We start from the raw sequence: 18,651 nt of genomic DNA on the forward strand, positions 1-18,651 counted from the left end.
AAAATTTAGTTATATACTAAGGTAGAGACAGACCAAAATAAAAATCATCATACTCTGTCATGATATTCAGGAAAACTTTACTTGCTTAGAGCAGAAAGGGAATTAATTCCAGAAATGAATTTAAGACATTAAGTTCATGGCCTAGAGATAAAATACAACAATTTTATTTCAGTGTAATCAGAAGAAGAAAGAAAATCTTGGGCTACTTTCCTAATGGTACAGGAGCAGGAAACACACACACACACACACACACACACACACACACACACACACACACACACACACAGCAGGTTGGACTATATTCCCTAAGAATCAAGGATAGGGACACTCAAGGATCTCAACTACCAACCTCCTCCTCCTCCTCCCTCCTTCCCACCCCCACATGGCCTTATGATCAGGTAGTTAATTAAGCAAGGTGAAGAGAAGACATTTTGCACCAGTGGGTAGCAGATCTGGGTGGGACAAGTGTTGGGCATGTTGTTGGCAAAACACTTTTTTGTTACACCCATTACATGTGATATTGTAATATTACTTTTGAATAAATTGAATTCTAAATATTCTCTACTAAGTCAAAACTTATTGAGCCACAAAGGCTCATGCTATTCATTCTTCTAATGATTTATAAAGGCATATCAAATGTACTGAGCATTTTAGGAGAATCTGTTTTTACTAGTGATCTCTAACAATATGTGGGAGTTTGGGAACAAACCAAAAGCATCCCTGCTATAAATGAAATATATCAATGAAAATAACTTAAACTTTGAAAATAAGAATTATGATCGAAACACTTTGGCCAAGTTTCCATTTTATGGGTCCTTGCCCTACCTCTCTCCCTTGCCCTGATTTTTTTTCACCATATCCATAATCTCCTACAAATCCTTTTACCCAATAAAAAAGTAGAAGTTGCATTAAAATACATTAGTTATTGTGAAAAACATTCAAAGATCTGAAAGACTTTTAATAATCATTAAACCACTGGCCTTGTCTAAAAAATAAAGGGCACTCTCCAATAAGGCAAGGGTGTATGAGTGATTCAGAAGGCAACAGAGGAGGGATAACAAATAACATGCTGAGATACAGTGAATTGAATGGGAAGGGAGGACTATTAGGATAAATAACCCGTTCATGGGTTTGTAGACCCACCTAATCAATTATCAGCAAAACTCACACATTTGAACCTTCAGAACTAAATCATTTCTGCAGTCTCTGTAATACTAAATAAATTCAGCTACCCTCAATTTTCTTAATAAATTGAAAAAGGAACTACTGGTATCCAATTATTGTAAAAGATTTTAATAGAGGTTTTCTCCTACTCTCATCTTAAAAATATTTAGTGATTAAAAATTTTATAAAACCTTATGTTAGAATTTATATTCATGCTTCAAATTCTATTATTTTACTATGGCTTGAAATTAAAGACATCCAATTTCAAATCGTCTAGGAATAAATTGTTTCCCTAAATGTATCTGTGACTGTGGTGCCTACAGTATAGACATATGTTGAGCAATACAGCTTGTCGATACATATGTGACAAGCAAGCATTTTAACAATGGCCAGCCTAAATTGAGACAGGCTACAAGTATAAAATACACATATCTCAAAAACTTAGTATGAAAATGAAATTTCTCTTTAATAATCTCTATTTTATTATATGCTGAGATAGTATTTTGAATATATTGCATTAAATAAAATTCTATTAAAATGAATTTCACTTTTTCTTACCATGGCTACCAGAAAATACAAAATCACATATATGTCTCATATTAGTGTTTTGTATTATTTTTCTGTTGGACAGAACATGTACAAAGGACATGTAAACATCATAGGATAGACACTCTTCTTGTTTTGATCATTGCTGTCTCCCATGCAAACATAAATGTGTCTGTTATATAGAATCAATTAAATAGTTGTTGAATGAATAACAAGAAGTGGGATGTTTTGCCCCCACATCCCACCACTATTTGACCTTGCAAAGATTTTTTTTTTTAATTTTCAGCATAACAGTATTCATTGTTTTTGTACCACACCCAGTGCTCCATGCAATCCGTGCCCTCTATAATACCCACCACCTGGTATCCCGACCTCCCACCCCCTGCCCCTTCAAAACCCTCAGATTGTTTTTCAGAGTCCATAGTCTCTCATGGTTCACCTCCCCTTCCAATTTCCCCCAACTCCCTTCTCCTCTCTATCTCCCCATGTCCTCCATGCTATTTGTTATGCTCCACAAATAAGTGAAATCATATGATAATTGACTCTCTCTGCTTGACTTATTTCACTCAGCATAATCTCTTCCAGTTCCGTCCATGTTGCTACAAAAGTTGGGTATTCATCCTTTCTGATGGAGGCATAATACTCCATAGTGTATATGGACCACATCTTCCTTATCCATTCGTCCATTAAAGGGCATCTTGGTTCTTTCCACAGTTTGGTGACCGTGGCCTTGATTCTATAAACATTGAGGTACAGATGGCCCTTCTTTTCACTACATCTGTATCTTTGGGGTAAATACCCAGTAGTGCAATTGCAGGGTCATAGGGAAGTTCTATTTTTAATTTCTTGAGGAATGTCCACACTGTTCTCCAAAGAGGCTGCACCAACTTGCATTCCCACCAACAGTGGAAGAGGGTTCCCCTTTCTCCACATCCTCTCCAACACATGTTGTTTCCTGTCTTGCTAATTTTGGCCATTCTAACTGGTGTAAGGTGGTATCTCAATGTGGTTTTAATTTGAATCTCCCTGAGGGCTAGTGATGATGAACATTTTTTCATGTGTCTGATAGCCATTTGTATGTCTTCATTGGAGAAGTCTCTTTTCATATCTTCTGCCCATTTTTTATATGATTGTCTGTTTTGTGTGTGTTGAGTTTGAGGAGTTCTTTATAGATCCTGGATATCAACCTTTTGTTTGTACTGTCATTTGCAAATATCTTCTCCCATTCCGTGGGCTGTCTCTTTGTTTTGTTGACTGTTTCCTTTGCTGTGCAGAAGCTTTTGATTTTGATGAGGTCCCAAAAGTTCATTTTCGCTTTTGTTTCCTTTGCCTTTGGAGACATATCTTGAAAGAAGTTGCTGTGGCTGATATTGAAGAGATCACTGCCTATGTTCTCCTCTAGGATTCTGAAGGATTCCTGTCTCACATCGAGGACTTTTATCCATTTCCAGTTTATCTTTGTGTATGGTGTAAGAGAATGGTCGAGTTTCATTCTTCTACATATAGCTGCCCTGTTTTCCCAGCACCATTTATTGAAGAGACTGTCTTTTTTCCACTGTATATTTTTTCCTGTTTTGTCGAAGATTATTTGACCATAGAGTTGAGGGTCCATATCTGGGCTCTCTACTCTGTTCCACTGGTCTATGTGTCTGTTTTTATGCCAGTACCATGCTGTCTTGGTCATCACAGCTTTGTAGTAAAGCTTAAAATCAGGTAACGTGATGTCCCCCATTTTATTTTTGTTTTTCAACACTTCCTTAGCGATTCGAGGTCTCTTCTTATTCCATACCAATTTTTGGATTATTTGCTTCAGCTCTTTGAAGAATACCGGTGGAATTTTGATCGGAATAGCATTAAAAGTATAGATTGCTCTAGGCAGTATAGACATTTTAACAATGTTTATTCTTCCAATCCAAGAGCATGGAATGGTCTTCCATCTTTTTGTGTCTTCTTCAATTTCTTTCATGAGTGTTCTGTAGTTCCTCGAGTACAGTTCCTTTACCTCTTTGGTTAGATTTATTCCCAGGTATCTTATGGTTCTTGGTGCTATAGTAAATGGAATCAATTCTCTAATTTCCCTTTTTATATTTTCATTGTTAGTGTATAAGAAAGCCACTGATTTCTGTACATTGACTTTGTACCCTGCCACGTTGCTGAATTGTTGTATGAGTTCTAGTAGTTTGGGGGTGGAGTCTTTTGGGTTTTCCATATAAAGAATCATGTCATCTACAAAGAGAGAAAGTTTGACTTCTTCATTACCGATTTGGATACCTTTTATTTCTCTTTGTTGTCTGATTGCTGTTGCTAGGACTTCTAATACTATGTTGAACAAGAGTGGTAAGAGTGGTCATCCTTGTTGTTTTCCTGATCTCAACGGGAGGGCTGCAAGCTTTTTCCCATTGAGGATGATATTTGCTGTGGGTCTTTCATAGATAGATTTTAAATGCACTACAGAGGATATTGGTAAAGAATTAATTAATCTAATAGACATTATTCCAGAAAATGTTTCCCCAAAAAGGGTTCTTATGTTCTGTTTACTTCAAATTTTCATATACACAAAACTCCTCAATGTCAAAATACTATAACCAAAAACAACTCTGTGATCAGGAAAGGTACTCAGAACATTTTGTATTTCAACACTGTGATTATTTTAATAATGAATACTTGCTCAACTGTTAAATTATGCTTAGATTAACAAATAAAACACATACTGTCTTCTGAGACTTAATTGAAAACACATCAGAAACCTAAAAACTAGAACTTAACTGATACATTAAAAATGGATACAAAAATAACTTGACTTCTGATGGCAAAATATTATAAACAGATTACAGTTTATATAGTCTGGAATAAGATTCTGTGGTATCAAAGGGCAGATCTATTATAATAAAATAGTTTATACTCAAATTATGCGGAGTTTAAAATTCTTTTCTAAATGATGCATTATAAAGACTATTATGAAAGGAGTTTAACCAAGTACTAGACAATGCCAAATTTCTTTGCTATGTAAGGTAATGTAATTAAGGTTCACTTTCTATTAGATTCACACCTTTTTAATATAGCAGGCAAAGACTTGCAGGTTCAAGCATTAAGTATTTATATGCTTACAAAATACACATACTGTGAGGTCTAAATGAAAAAATAACATAATGCAGCATTCAAATGCTTATAGTAGGCATCAAACAAAGGTAAATATTCAGCTTAAGTGCTACTTTGCGCATTATGTTTATGGACACAGAAAAACACAGAAAATCTAAATTTGTCCCCTGAATAGGGATTTAAGAATTGAAAGACCAGATTAAGTGCCCTCTCTCTTCAAAAAATGGACATGAAAAACATGCAAGAAAAATACGGGGGGTGTGATGGACACAGGAGTCAACTAAAAGAATTACCAAATGGCCAAAGCTGGAATCATTTGAGCAATGAACTACATAATGTAGTATGGGATTACAAACCAAAGTATAAAATAAATTTCATGAGTTCACACTAATATAAGTAAATGATTAAAGCAAGGGAGGTAGGCAGGTGTATTTACTCCCCCACAGGAGGTAGAGTATAACCTCAACTCCTTAACCACAAACTACATATGGTGACTTTATTCTGAAATGCACAGTGTGTTTGGGGGGGTGAGGGTGGGGGAAGAGTAGAAAAGAGAAGCCTGACAAAAACTACCTTAGCCAAGTGATCAAAGACCACATGAACAGTGATAAATCATGTTGACAGCATGTACTCTTGATATGATGTGGTGAGAATGGCACTTTCCCTCTTTGATATTCTTTCCAAAAAACCATAACCCCAGTATAATCTGAAAAAAATCAACAAAACTCAAAAGACATTCTACGAGCTACAAAATGCTTGACAAGTATCACCTCAACACTTGTCAAGGTCACAAAGAATAAAGACTGAGAAACTGTCACAGTTTAGAGCAGCCTAAAGAGATATGCTGACTAAATATAATACGGGATCTTGCATGGGACCCCAAAACAGAAAAGGAATATTAGGTAATAGTTAAAGAAATCTGAATAATGTACAAACTAATGCAGCAATATTGATTCAGTAGATATGTCCTATATTAACATAGGATGTTAACAGGAAAGGAAATGATGTGGGATAGATGGGAACTTTCTATATTATCTTCACAGCTTTTCTGTAAATCGAAAATCATTCTAAAATTAAAAATCTATTTTTAAAAATGAGAATATGGTTGTCTATCCTTTACCATAATTTGGCAAATAGTAAAGACAGGAAGTAAAAGAATCAACCTGAATTGTTAAGGAGTTTGTGTACATATCAGTAATTCCTCGGGTGCATTTATAAAATGACTTTCCTCAAGCATGGTTAAAACATCAAAAATTGCCATCATATAGAATGGGCTCAAAATTGTTACAACCAATATTAGTAGTACCAGTATTATCACTTTTCCACAATCTCCCAAAAAACTGGCACTTGCTATAATATCTGAAGTAAATTTTTTGTAAGAATATAATATTAGAGTTATGGCTCATCACCTGATACCAGAATGAAGGGCTTCTGAGCAAGATTAGAAGGCTCTTTAAAGTCTGAGGTAGATGTGTTTAGTAGAAGACACATGATAATCTGATTAAAGAGCATTTGAAACTGAAAAACAAGGTAAAGATAGAGAAAAATGTAAGTAAAATGGTAAAACTCTGAACTTTAAAGCATACAAAACATAAGGAAATGACAGAGTTCAATTCAATGTAATCATTATTTACTGAGGTTACTGAGTCCCTGATATATTCTGCTAGACTCTGAAGGTTACTTAAAAGATGAGTATAAAGACGCAGTCACCCCACAAGATTTTTGCTCCTGCTGCTTTGTGTAGTAATCCATTAAATCTCAACTTCCCAGCATTATAAAATTCAACAGACAGATAGTATCCAATACCTCTGGTCAACTGTATACCTTTGGAAAACTAAGGGATTAGAAAATTCTGTTTCCCAGGAATTTCCAGTTTGAATGACTTATGTTTAGACTATGTCAATGCAATACCACGATAAAGCTGTGTGTACCTTGATCTGTTTGCCTATACACCATTTTTTTGACCTATCTTTTTTTCTTCCTTCTTAATGCCTCTGGAGATCCAGCTGTAAGCCTAAAATTCCAAGTTCAGGGATCAGCTCCTCCTACTCCCTTCTTATTTCACAAGCTTGATTTTTTTTTTACTGCATTTGTCCTATCATTATACCCATTTTCAGAACTCCAGAGAGAAAAAAAATGTGGGTATTTGTATGTTGTTAAAGAAACTTAGAGTAATAAGTGGCAGGTTGCCAACTACTATCAATATTGTCTTGCTTACAGTTCACTGTAAAGTTTACACTATAATATTCTCCTACTTCTACTTCTGCATAATGATAGATGTGAGAGAGATTCATAAGGCAATCTGCTTTAGACTCTCTAGAAATGAATCTTTTCCTTCCCCCATCAGGTCTCAATGGCTGGTTGGCCATGGTTCTAGACAGATTTTATTCCTTGTCAACATTATTCATTATGCTTATTTCAAATCTTTCGCACATACTAAAGCCTCCAAATCCCTCATTTTTTTAAGAGCATATTTCATTCATTTCTCTACATGAAAGTCTTCAGCTTCTTTTCTCTCTAGCTCAGAACTTTTTTCTAGCTTCCCTCTCACATCTCAAAGGATGGAGGCTGCCCTCCTTCCTGTAGGCTTAGCCTCTTTTGTCTGATTTCATGCTCCCTGCCTATCTCATTAGTTTAACTATCTTCTTGAATTTTTAACTCCCCCTACTAAATCATGTGTGTATACTTAAAGCCATACAGAACTGCATGCCTGAGTCTTTTCTGCCCAAGACACCGCTGAGTAAGCACTGTTAAAATCTCCCCTCCCACCACCATCATGTCTAAGTCAGAGTCTCCCAAAGAGCCTGAACTTCAAGCTGTGGAAGCTTTTCATCAGAAGTCTGAGCTTTGAAACAACCTATGAGAGCCTGAGGAGCCATTCTGAGCCATGGGGAACACTTACGGACTGTGTGATAATGAGAGATCCGAACACCAACCACTTGTGTTTGTCACATATGCCACTGTGGAGGAGGTGGATGAAGCCATGAAAGCAAGACCATACAAGGTGGATGGAAGAGTTTTGGAACCAAAGAGGGCTGTCTCAAGAGAAGATTCTCAAAGACCTGGTGCCCACTTACCTGTGAAAAAAGTTTTTGTTGGTAGCATTAAAGAAGACCCTGAAGAACATCATCTAAGAGATTATTTTAAACAGTATGGGAAAAGTGAAGTGATTGAGATCATGACTGACCGAGGCAGTGGCAAAAAAGAGGGGTTTAGCTTTGGAACATTTGATGACCATGATTCTGTAGACAAGATTGTAAAAAAAAAAAAAAAGATTGTCATTCAAAAATACAATACTGTGAATGGCCACACTGCAAAGTAAGGAAAGCCCTAACTAAGCAAGAGATGGTTAGTGCTTCCTCCAGCCAAAGAGGCTGAAGTGGTTCTGGAAACTTTGGTGGTTGTCATGGAGGTGGTTTTGGTGAGAATGACAATTTTGGTGGTGGAGGGAACTTCAGTGGTCGAGGTGGCTTTGGCAGTAGTTGAGGTGGTGGTGGATATGGTAGCAGTGGGGGTGGCTATAATGGATTTGCTAATGATGGAAGCAACTTAGGAGGTGATGGACATTATAATGATTTTGGCAATTACAACAATCAATCCTCAAATTTGGGACCCATGAAAGGAGGAACTTTTGGAGGCAGAAACTCTGGCCCCCAATGGTGGTGGAGGCCAATACTTTGCCAAACCACAAAACCAAGGTGGCTATGGTGGTTCCAGCAGCAGTGGTAGCTATGGCAGTGGAAGAAGGTTTTAATTACTGCCACGAAACAAAGCTTAGCAGGAGAGAAGAGGCAAAGAAGTGACAGGAAAGCTACAGGTTACAACAGATTTGTGAACTCAGCCAAGCACAGTGGTGGCAGGACCTAGCTGCTACAAAGAAGACATGTTTTAGACAATACTCATGTGTACAGGCAAAAAAACTCAAGGGCTGTATTTGTGACTAATTGTATAACAGGTTATTTTAGTTTCTGTTCTGTAGAAAATGTAAAGCATTCCAACAAAATGTTTTAATGTAGGTTTTTTTTTTTTGTATCCATGCTGTTGATTGCTCAATTTAATAGTCTGATCATGACACTGAATAAATGTATCTTTTAAAAAAAAGAACTACATGCCTGAATACAGTATGCACATTTACGTAAAAACTATATAGCAGAGCCACCTCATTCCCTACTCTTAGTAGGATGTGGTATTATAGAATAATTAATTTAGTTAGTATTCAAAGAAATTGCTAATTTTTAAATTTTGTATTGAATATTCTTTATGAAATTGCAAAGAAGGAGCATCTTCATTAGACATATAAGTTCTTCTCAAAAGGTCTCTTTTCCCATTGATTTCACTCTGAATGCCTCAAAAACTAACTGTCTCCAGTCACTAACACATAATTCTAAGTTCTGAAAAACACTCTTAAAAATCTGTCTGTCAGTTGTCATTGTGGCTCACATTATTATTTAATATATTATTTTAGCCTTTTAAATTTTTTTACAATTTCTTTACTTCCTCATTATGGAGATTCTATGGAACTGAGAGAAATTAGGACATTAAAGGACAAGCCAGAATCCCTTTACTCTGGAAAGGTGGGGCTGGGGGAAAAGACTACAAAATTTATAATTTAGCCTTATTTTGTTTTGTACATTCTAACTCTTAAAAATCCTTTCTTTGAAGGGGCACCTGGATGGCTCAGTTGGTTAAGCATCACCTCTTGATTTCGACTCAGGTCATGATCTCAGCATTTGTGAGATGGAGTTCTTTGTGGGGCCTCCATGCCAGGTCCTGCTCTGGGCACAAAGCCTGCTTAAGATTCTCTCTCTCTGCCCCTTCCCCACCGCCTAAAAAAAAAAAAAATTTTCTTTGAATCAGTAACGTAAAAATTTGACCCAATCTTCTTTTTCCCCCCTTAATTTCTAAAGTACAGGCTATATTAAATCCTTCATTTTATTCATGACAACTCACAACTTAACCCATTGCACTTATGTCCCCTTAACAACACTGGGATCATTCTTTTGAATTTCACTAATGACCTCCTATGTATTTATTTTTGTTAATTTTTTTACTGAGATACTGATAAGTAACATTGTACAAGTTTTAGGTAAACAATGTGTTGATTTGACACATTTATATATTGCAATATGGTGATCACTGCAGCTTAGCTAACAATACTGTATTATATATTTCAAAACTGCTAAAGAACTAGATCTTAAATACTCTTACACAAAAAAGAAATAATAATTATGTAACTTGATAGAAGTGTTAACTAATGACCTCTAAGGATCAAACCAACAACTTCTTTTCAGGCTATAATCCTTTTGATCTATAAGTTAGTTTTTGGTTCTCTTGATAGCAAATTTCTTGATAAAACTTTTCTCCTCCATGCAGTTTTGATCTCCAGTTGTCCTCTGACTCTCTTATCACCACCTGTCTGCCTCCTCTCTTATTCTCTCACCTTCTGAACAAGCACATTCCATTGTCAGCTATCCTCTTCCTTTTACCTTTTGCCCTGAGCAACCTCCCAGACTACATACTTTCACTATCATTCCACATACATCTCTCAAAACTCAGCATTTGCTGAAGTCAAACTAGACTTTCTCCTGAGACATATGCCAAGACTTTAAACTTCCATTATCCTACTCTTTGTATTCCTCTTTCCTTATGTTTTACAAGCCCACTTCCCCCTCACTGTCTCTTCTTCCCAGAAACTTTCTTTCATTATCTTGACAAGAAGAAATATTTACTTCCTCTGATATTCCATAGACTTTACCCACACTTACTTCCACCTTACATTATTGTAAGCATGTATGCAGGGTATCTACCACAACATCTTGCACATTGTAGCCCCTCAACTGGACAAAAGTAAACTTGTATACTCTCATATACTTCCTTTTTCAAGGGAAAAGGGCTGGAGGGTAATACAGGTAATACTAACATCTAGAAGCAGCATCAGACAAGTGGAAAACACTCTCCATTGTTTACCAAGATATGAGGGAAATAACAGGAAGTTCTCTATTTGAGAGAATATTTTAAGGAAATGTATGAAGAAGAGAAGGAAGTTCTAATTTCTTCTGGAGTGGTAGTGAGGATTCAAGAGCAAGGAAGGAATAAGACAGTATGATTTGGAAATGGTATCAATTGTCAGAATGGAAGAAACTGGACATAGGGAAATCATGGAATATGGCTATATGGATGGGAGAGAGCAAAAAATGAAATTATACCTAAAGATGGAAAGGAGTGCTAAGTAGGTCTAGGATATTGAGAGAAAACCCCGAGATAGTGATGAAAATCCCTTCTTTAGTGATGAGGAAGCAGAAGGAAGAGTGAAGAGGACTCTCTGAGTAGGACGGTATTTCTAATTAATGAGAATATTTCAGTGCTCAAACTAGCTTAGCCAGTTTCCCCCCTTTCTGTTCAGGTGTTGGTTTCCTCTGTTGTTTTCAGCAGTATTGTGCCTCCTCAGGGAAAGTTTCCAGATAAGTTTCTCCTGGTGGGGTGCCAATGGGTCAGGTTTACCTTATCTTTAGAAGAACAGATAATACCTTTTGAAAAGTGAAAAATATTTTCCTTTTGCTTAGGGGAGTTGTAGCTTTCCCAGCTGGAATCACAGCTATGAGAAAGAGCCAGAGAATTCTCAGATACACAGATCCAAGTCCATGCAGGATGGGCAGGGATGGAATCTGTCCTTGTTTCCATACCTGAGAGGTTTAATTACCAGCATCCTTTCACCTATAACCAGAATTGAACTTCATTCCGTCTTCTGGAATGAGGTACAGCAAAAGATAGCCTAAGAAAAAATAGTCCTTTATATAATGGGGGGAAAAAAACCAAAAAACAGAAAACAAACAAAAAACACATAAAACTATGATGAATACATTAAAACATTTATTACTATGAAGCAGAGAAAATAAGCAAGTCCTTCTTAGAGTAGTGTTTTCCATTATCAAAGGATACCAGAATCATTATGTTGTGCAAGCGTACCTCTGTCAGTAGATGGGGTGTGCCTGTACACAGTGTGGATGTGTGGGTCCATGCAGTAGTGGAGGGACATATTTACAATTTGACAACAAACTCCCCCAAAGAGTTTACTATTTATAAACTCCACTTGACAACCAGTCTTTCAGAGGTATTTTCAGAGTCCAAATAGGACAAGGACAGTATTTATCTTTGCCTTGTGCCCTAAGTGCCCTTATTGCATTAATAAGAAATGGACATTTTATTAAACTTTTTTGGAAGGGTTGTATTTTACAAATTGTGTAAAGTACCTCGGGGGGGGGGGAAATCCTCTTCAAACATCTCCTCTGGGAGTACCAACTCCTTTTGCCCTATTTTTCAAATTCCCTGTATCTGTGAGTCATCAGAACTTCCACTCTATAGAGCTCTATTATCTTCATCTTGATATGCCCTTTTTATATCCAGAGCAATTTGGTTATCTCTCTACTTCACTCATTTTTCATCCTGACTTATTATTCAGTGACTCAAATCTTTTATAATGAGATGTCAAGGTAGGAGACATTATAATATATATTACATATATAATAAATACTAAATATAAATATCAAATACATTTTTGTGTGTGAGAAGAGAGGATTCAACCCATGTCCTTCTGGTCTCTAACGAGGCATGTCCTCTGTATCTCAGGACTGTTCATTCTCTGAGCTAACTCCTGACCTTGGACTCAAAGCCCGAGGCTTAGCATCAACCACATATTTGCTTGCTTAAATATAATCATATTGGTTATGCAAACTTCTTGAGACCCAGAGTCTCTGGTAGCCCAAACTCTTGCAAGGCTTTCTGTTATAATTCTTCCTTTGTGCTCTCTTGTTTCACCAGATTCTGAACTTCTTATCCACTGGCTGCTGTATGTGCTGACCTGCTTGGACTGCTCGATCTTGATTTAATCTTTCATATGCATTATTCTTGGTATCAACCATATTCATCTTATCTCCTCCAGTGTTGTCTGCTCTTGGCTTGCCCCAGAAGTTAATTCTGATACTTCTTTCCATTTGACATTGATCCCCTAAACCCTCAGGAATGCAGTTACTGCCTACACTTTTTAATCCTAGTGTGACTTCAACTTCAAATTTTGGACTTTTAAGTTGGAAGGGAACTTAAGGATAATACAACCGATCTCTTTTCTTCAAGAGATTAGAAACCTGATGTATAAAAAATACCTGTAATAGCTAGAAATAAAACTAGGGCTTTCTAATTCCCAAGCCAGTGCTCTTGCCACTAAATCATGATTCTCCTTATTGAAGACACTTGACCTCCTGTGGCCTTCTTTATTTATTTAGATTTTATTTATTTATTTATTTGAGAGAGCACAGGATCAAGCATGAGCAGAGGGATGGGTAGGTGAAAAGCAGAGTCCCCACTGAACAGAGCCCAGTGCAAGGCTCGATGTGGGGCTCTATCCCAGGACCCTGGGATCATGACCTGAGCCAAAGGAAGATGCTTAACTGACTTGGCTACCTAGGTGCCCCTCTTGTGGCCTTACTTTTTCATCTTTAGATTAGAAATAGCTTCTAAGGTCTCTCTTGAATCAGATTTTGTAATTCAATACTGTATCATATCACAACAAATTTTTCTTCCAAATATATAGAGAATGATTCTGTTAATGAACTGTGTTTTTTTAATACTACAGAAAACTATTTGCATATTTACTTCAAATAGTTTGCAAAAAAAGTTTAAGATAATAAGAAATGTAATCATTTTCTTTTGGTGATAGAGAGCCTTGGATGGAATTTCAGTATCTCTTTATATGAATATTTTAGGACCATTCATGTTTATCAATGAATATAGGTATCTAATAAAGTAAAATCCTTTCTAACAGCAAACATTTCTTAGTGATGAATTAGTCCTATCACTCTAAAATTTCAAATAATTTCAATTTTATCAGCAAAACTGAAAACATCAAAGCAGCATGAGCTAATGAATGAGGCTCTGCTAAATACTATATAGAGCACTGTAGATGGAATTCTTGTCCTCTGAGGGCTTAAAATTTAAAGTGTTCATATAAAAACTGACATAACCATAAGTAAATGGTATAAAGAAAGCAGGGCATAATTAAGTCAATTCCCATTACACTAAATAGCATTACTATAAAGATCCCTGCATGAATAATTTCTATGTCACAAATAATAGCTTATTTATTTCAACTAGTATTTAGTAATAAAGTTTTATTTGCTTAAGAAATGAGGGGTCTTATGTGTGCTAGAACTAATAGCCACAGTTTCTACTGCTCATACCTAGTTAGTAGGAGTCAGCAGCCGCAGGGAAGACAACAGCACAGAGGTTTCAGAAACTCCTCAGACACTGCTGCATGAAAAGGGCATGATAATGTAACGTCATTTGCAGGGAGAGACAGAAAATTATCAGAGATAACTGCAAAGAAATGAGAACTAGGAAGAATGAAGACCAGAAATAATACTGCAATGCCCTTTGTATTGTGTTTGTCTCCCTGTCTGATAAGAACACTAATGATATATGGTGCAAATTAAGCTGGTCTTTCAGAATAAAAAGCTAAAGACCTGAGGAATGTTTCTGTCTATTTTAACTGCACCCCAACTGACCTTGCACCCTCAAGTGTCCAGATTTCAAATATCATCTCCCAAGGATATGGTCAGAGAATGAAATTTATTAAATTCATTATTTCAGAAGTGTGGTAATTCTGGATGGCAATAATATTCAGGGTGAGTCTTTGGGAACTGGTTGGTCAGAATGCACTACCATGCAGGTCACTACAGGTAAAAACATATTCTTCACTAGACATGTACGAAATAGTTCAATGCCAATATGTAGAAATAAAAGAAAGCAAAGTCAAGAAATAACCCTGGGGTATATCCATTAAGGAGTCAGCAATTGGCATGACTCCAGAATCTAAGGTTACAATGTTTTCTGTGGCATTCCTTTTGTTGTCTATCAGAACACTTAAACTTTTACAGTTGTTGTTTCTTTATATGTCTGATTTCCTGCTTGGTTATAAACTACTTACAGGTGAAGTTCTAGTGTCTTTTCTTCACAGTACAGTTTTCCCAATGGATAGCAGCTTATCAGTGGCCTTGCTGGTTTCTGTCTCCTAGTGCCTCTCAAATTCATCTCCAATGTCAATGCTTTCATGATGTGCTTCAGAGTCACATCATCTCTTGCCTAGACTTCAATAGCCTTGGTCCCATTCCTCTCAAATCCATTCTCTCTTCTTCAACAACAGTCATTTTTCTAGGACAAATATTATCACTTCACTCCTCCACTTAAAACCCTAAAGAGCTCCCCTTTTCCTACTGAAAAAAATTCCAAGTTCCTTACAATGGAATTAAAAGCTCTTCAGGTTAACTCTCAAAACACTAAAGCCTGCCTCTTCTTTCCCTTTCATGTGGTGTTATTTCAGTCATCATTCCTCCCACCTGGACAGACATTTTCACCTGACAAATGCCTAATTATTCTTTAAGATAGAGTTTAGACTGTCTTCTAAAATAATACCTCCTCTGTTTTCATAATATTTAAAAAATTCTATTTCCACCACTTTGGGCATTTGTGAGCACCTAGATCATGGGCCTTTTCCTTCTGGGATATATTTATTTGCCCCTTCATTTGAAAGTAAGCATGGCATGTGACTTGCTGTGGACAATGACCTATGTGAGGAAGAGACTTAGATGAAGCATTTAATTACCAATGACTAACTTCTCTGCTGAGGCAACAGTAAAATCCTCATTTTGATAAGGAATTGCAATAATGAGCCACCTCATGGGGAACAGTTGTCCTAGAGCATAGTCTGCCTAGACTTTCAGCCGACAGCATTTAAGATCCTCAAAGCTAGGAGTCAGTTTTTTATTGGTATATCCTATATAGAACTATTAGTTTATATTCCTTCTTCCACATAGACTGAAGTCTTGAGAGCTAGTACTCTATTCACTGTGTTTTATACAACTAAAAAGGAGAAAAGGAGAAATTATCTGAAAGATGTGACAGCCTAAGTATGACTAATCGATATTTATCCCTTGTTTCTTTTTATCAGCTACAAAGCCTCTTATGGTTTTACTCTTCCCTGTTCACACTTGTTCCTGGTGATGTGAAGTCAGTACTGGCCAGTACTGACCAATACCAAGGTAAAACATGCAGTTCTTTATTCCCCGAGTTGCTACTTTAGGGTATTATGTTATTATGAAATTAGGTATGTGAGGAAACAATTTTACTAGACTGACTGTAGCAATACATGTGCATTTCAAAAGAGTAATCAAGGTAAAATTGAGTTCATTTTCCATGAAAATTTCATGCATATCTACTAAAAGAAATCATTTTGGAAGATGCATTTTAAAGGGCAAAAAGGTGTAGGTGCAAATAATCCAAATGCGAAATGTATTTGTTCTCATATTTTGAAGGTAAATTTTGTATTTTCAGCACCAAAAATTCATTAGTACTGTATTTCCCCTCTTCTTTAGCTCAAGAGGACACCAGAAAAACTTTGCATAAAATTCTGAACTATCACCAAAGTAAATACATCTTTGAATGACTCTCTTCCAATTCTGCTTGTTCTGGGATTTTTCATAGAGGAGTTTGGGATTTCTTCCTCAAACCACTTTCAGGACTGGAACTCATTTATCTAAAGATGCTAACTGGGGTCTCTGTGCTCCATTTTTAAACCTGAAGTTTCAACCATGAATCCACACCTGATTAAGAGGCCTTGTCTATTGTGTTTGGCAATTTGTCAAAACTTTAAATGTGCAGTAAAAATTTCTACATCTGAAAATAAGTAAAGGCAGTTTTGAATTAAGTTGTCAAAGTTACAGCACATTCTAATTTGCTCTGAAACTTTAATAAACATCTTATAACTGCCTTTCCTTCATCTGTAAAATTAAAAAAAAAAAGTCTGAGGAATTTTTTCCTAATAGAGATAACAGAATTTATAATAGTCATTATTCCTTTGATGTGATGAAAGTCACACTATTATTATACTCTAATAAGTTTCTGTTAAGAACATATTAAATAAATCAAAACTAAATGTTGAGATGTCCTTATATCCTTGTAATGACTATGTTTTAAAGATAGTGACCGTAATTTTTATTTTTAAAACATACATTTGAAATAAAAATATAAATGAAAAAAATTAAATTTCACCAGTTATTGTATAGACTGGTATATACGCTAGCATGTGATGGTTATGTTTGGGGTGCCTGGATGGCTGAGTCAATTAAACATCCAAGTCTTGATTTTTGCTCAAGTCAAGGTCTCAGGGTCATGAAGTCAGGCCCTAGGTTGGGCTCCATGCTCAGCAGAGTCTGCTGGAGAGTCTCTCTCTTCTACTCTCCCTCACTCCCTCCCCCAGCTCATGTTCTCTATCTAAATAAATAAAATCTAAAGAAAAATGGTTATGTTTATTTGGACTTGTGATGAAACTATTTGAATTATGTTTTAGCTCTTTAGTTCATTTAAATTTCAGTATTAAACAGTTGCAATCTAGGGAAGACAATGTGGCTCCTTTAACTATAGCAGTTTATAAGAAGTGAACTGAACTGACTTGTAAAACAAGCCCCTGGAGAGGTACAACTTCAGATTAATTCTAGGGATTATATTTGGATTTCAAATGATACTCTGTCATCTTTCAGGAGAGAGTAGGTTTTCTTTTCTGTCAAGGCAGAATGAAAAGTATACCTATAAAATGAAGAAAATATAGTCAAGTTGTTTTAAGTGACTGTTTTCTTGCTTTAAATCTTATTAAGTATGCATATTCTTTTATGTTGCATCTATAGTGAAATAAGAGTCAGGAATGGCAAAATTAATTTGCTCTTCAAAAGACTAGAAGCCCCAACTAAGTCCATCCTTTCATTTTTCTAGAATTCTAGATATGTAAAAGAACTCTTTGTAGCTGCATGAAGAAAGACTGCTACCATAGGAAATACTTGGGTCCACGTAAACCTGCGCTGTCCATCCTGCATGATTTCAAGGTAAAGATACAGGTGAGTTATAAACTTCCTTCCATTAAATCAAAGGATTAAGCCAGGAAGGGAACACATTTACTTGGGTGTTCATTCGTTTTTAGATAGTATTCCATAGGAATTTTTAAATTAAATGATCATATGGTAATCTTCATAGAGGCACCAACTTCGACATTCTTTCTATAACTGACTTGGAAAACAAAAGCATTATTATTAGTTATGATTAGTGATCTGTGGTTTATGCCTGGCACAGGTAACTAAAGGACTAAATGAATGCCGGCAATGGATGTCAGCTGTAGTGACTGCAGCCTTACTTTCATGAAGATATCTAAACACCTGAAAATAAGAGACATATGGTGATAAAAAGTCACACACAGAATTAAGTTTTAAATGGGTTCTGCATTGTAGATTTCTACTCTGGACTAGAGGAAGCAAGGTCTAACCTAGCAAATGTGAACTAATAAAGAAGCAGAAATAAATGATAATGCAAACCCTCTAGAGAACAGGACTCTGGTCCCTTGGAGAGGGGTGTGTGTGTGTGTGTGTGTGTGTGTGTGTGTGTGTGTGTGTTTGACAAAAGAGAAAAAGTCCTAAATTTAAGATTTAATCAAGTGTCATTAGACTGAATATGAGCAGAACTTAGGTTATATTTACAAAATAGGTTATTAGGACAATTAGGTAATTAGATTCTGTAATCCTTAGGAATTCAGGGGAAGGTGGGATATTAAACAAAACTTGGGTTACGATATTTTGCAGCTCCTTTCGCCAAGAGATGAAGTCTATTTTTCTAATCTTTTAATGTGGTCTTGGTCCTATAACTTTCTTGGCCCATAGGACATTAGTAAATGTAAAGCCAACAAAAGGTTGAAAATTGCTTGACACTGGGTTTTCTTTCCCTCCCCTACTTCTTGGAAACTTGAGACCA

The 18,651-nt window shown here is 36.2% G+C and overlaps 1 pseudogene; it reads left to right on the top strand.

Moving 5' to 3' along the window:
* The first annotated feature begins 7,585 nt into the window (after nucleotides 1-7,585).
* Nucleotides 7,586-8,705, top strand: LOC116596564 (annotated as a pseudogene).
* The last annotated feature ends 9,946 nt before the right edge of the window (nucleotides 8,706-18,651 follow it).

The sequence above is a fragment of the Mustela erminea genome, chromosome 7 (assembly GCF_009829155.1).
Source record: "Mustela erminea isolate mMusErm1 chromosome 7, mMusErm1.Pri, whole genome shotgun sequence".
NCBI lineage: Eukaryota > Metazoa > Chordata > Mammalia > Carnivora > Mustelidae > Mustela > Mustela erminea.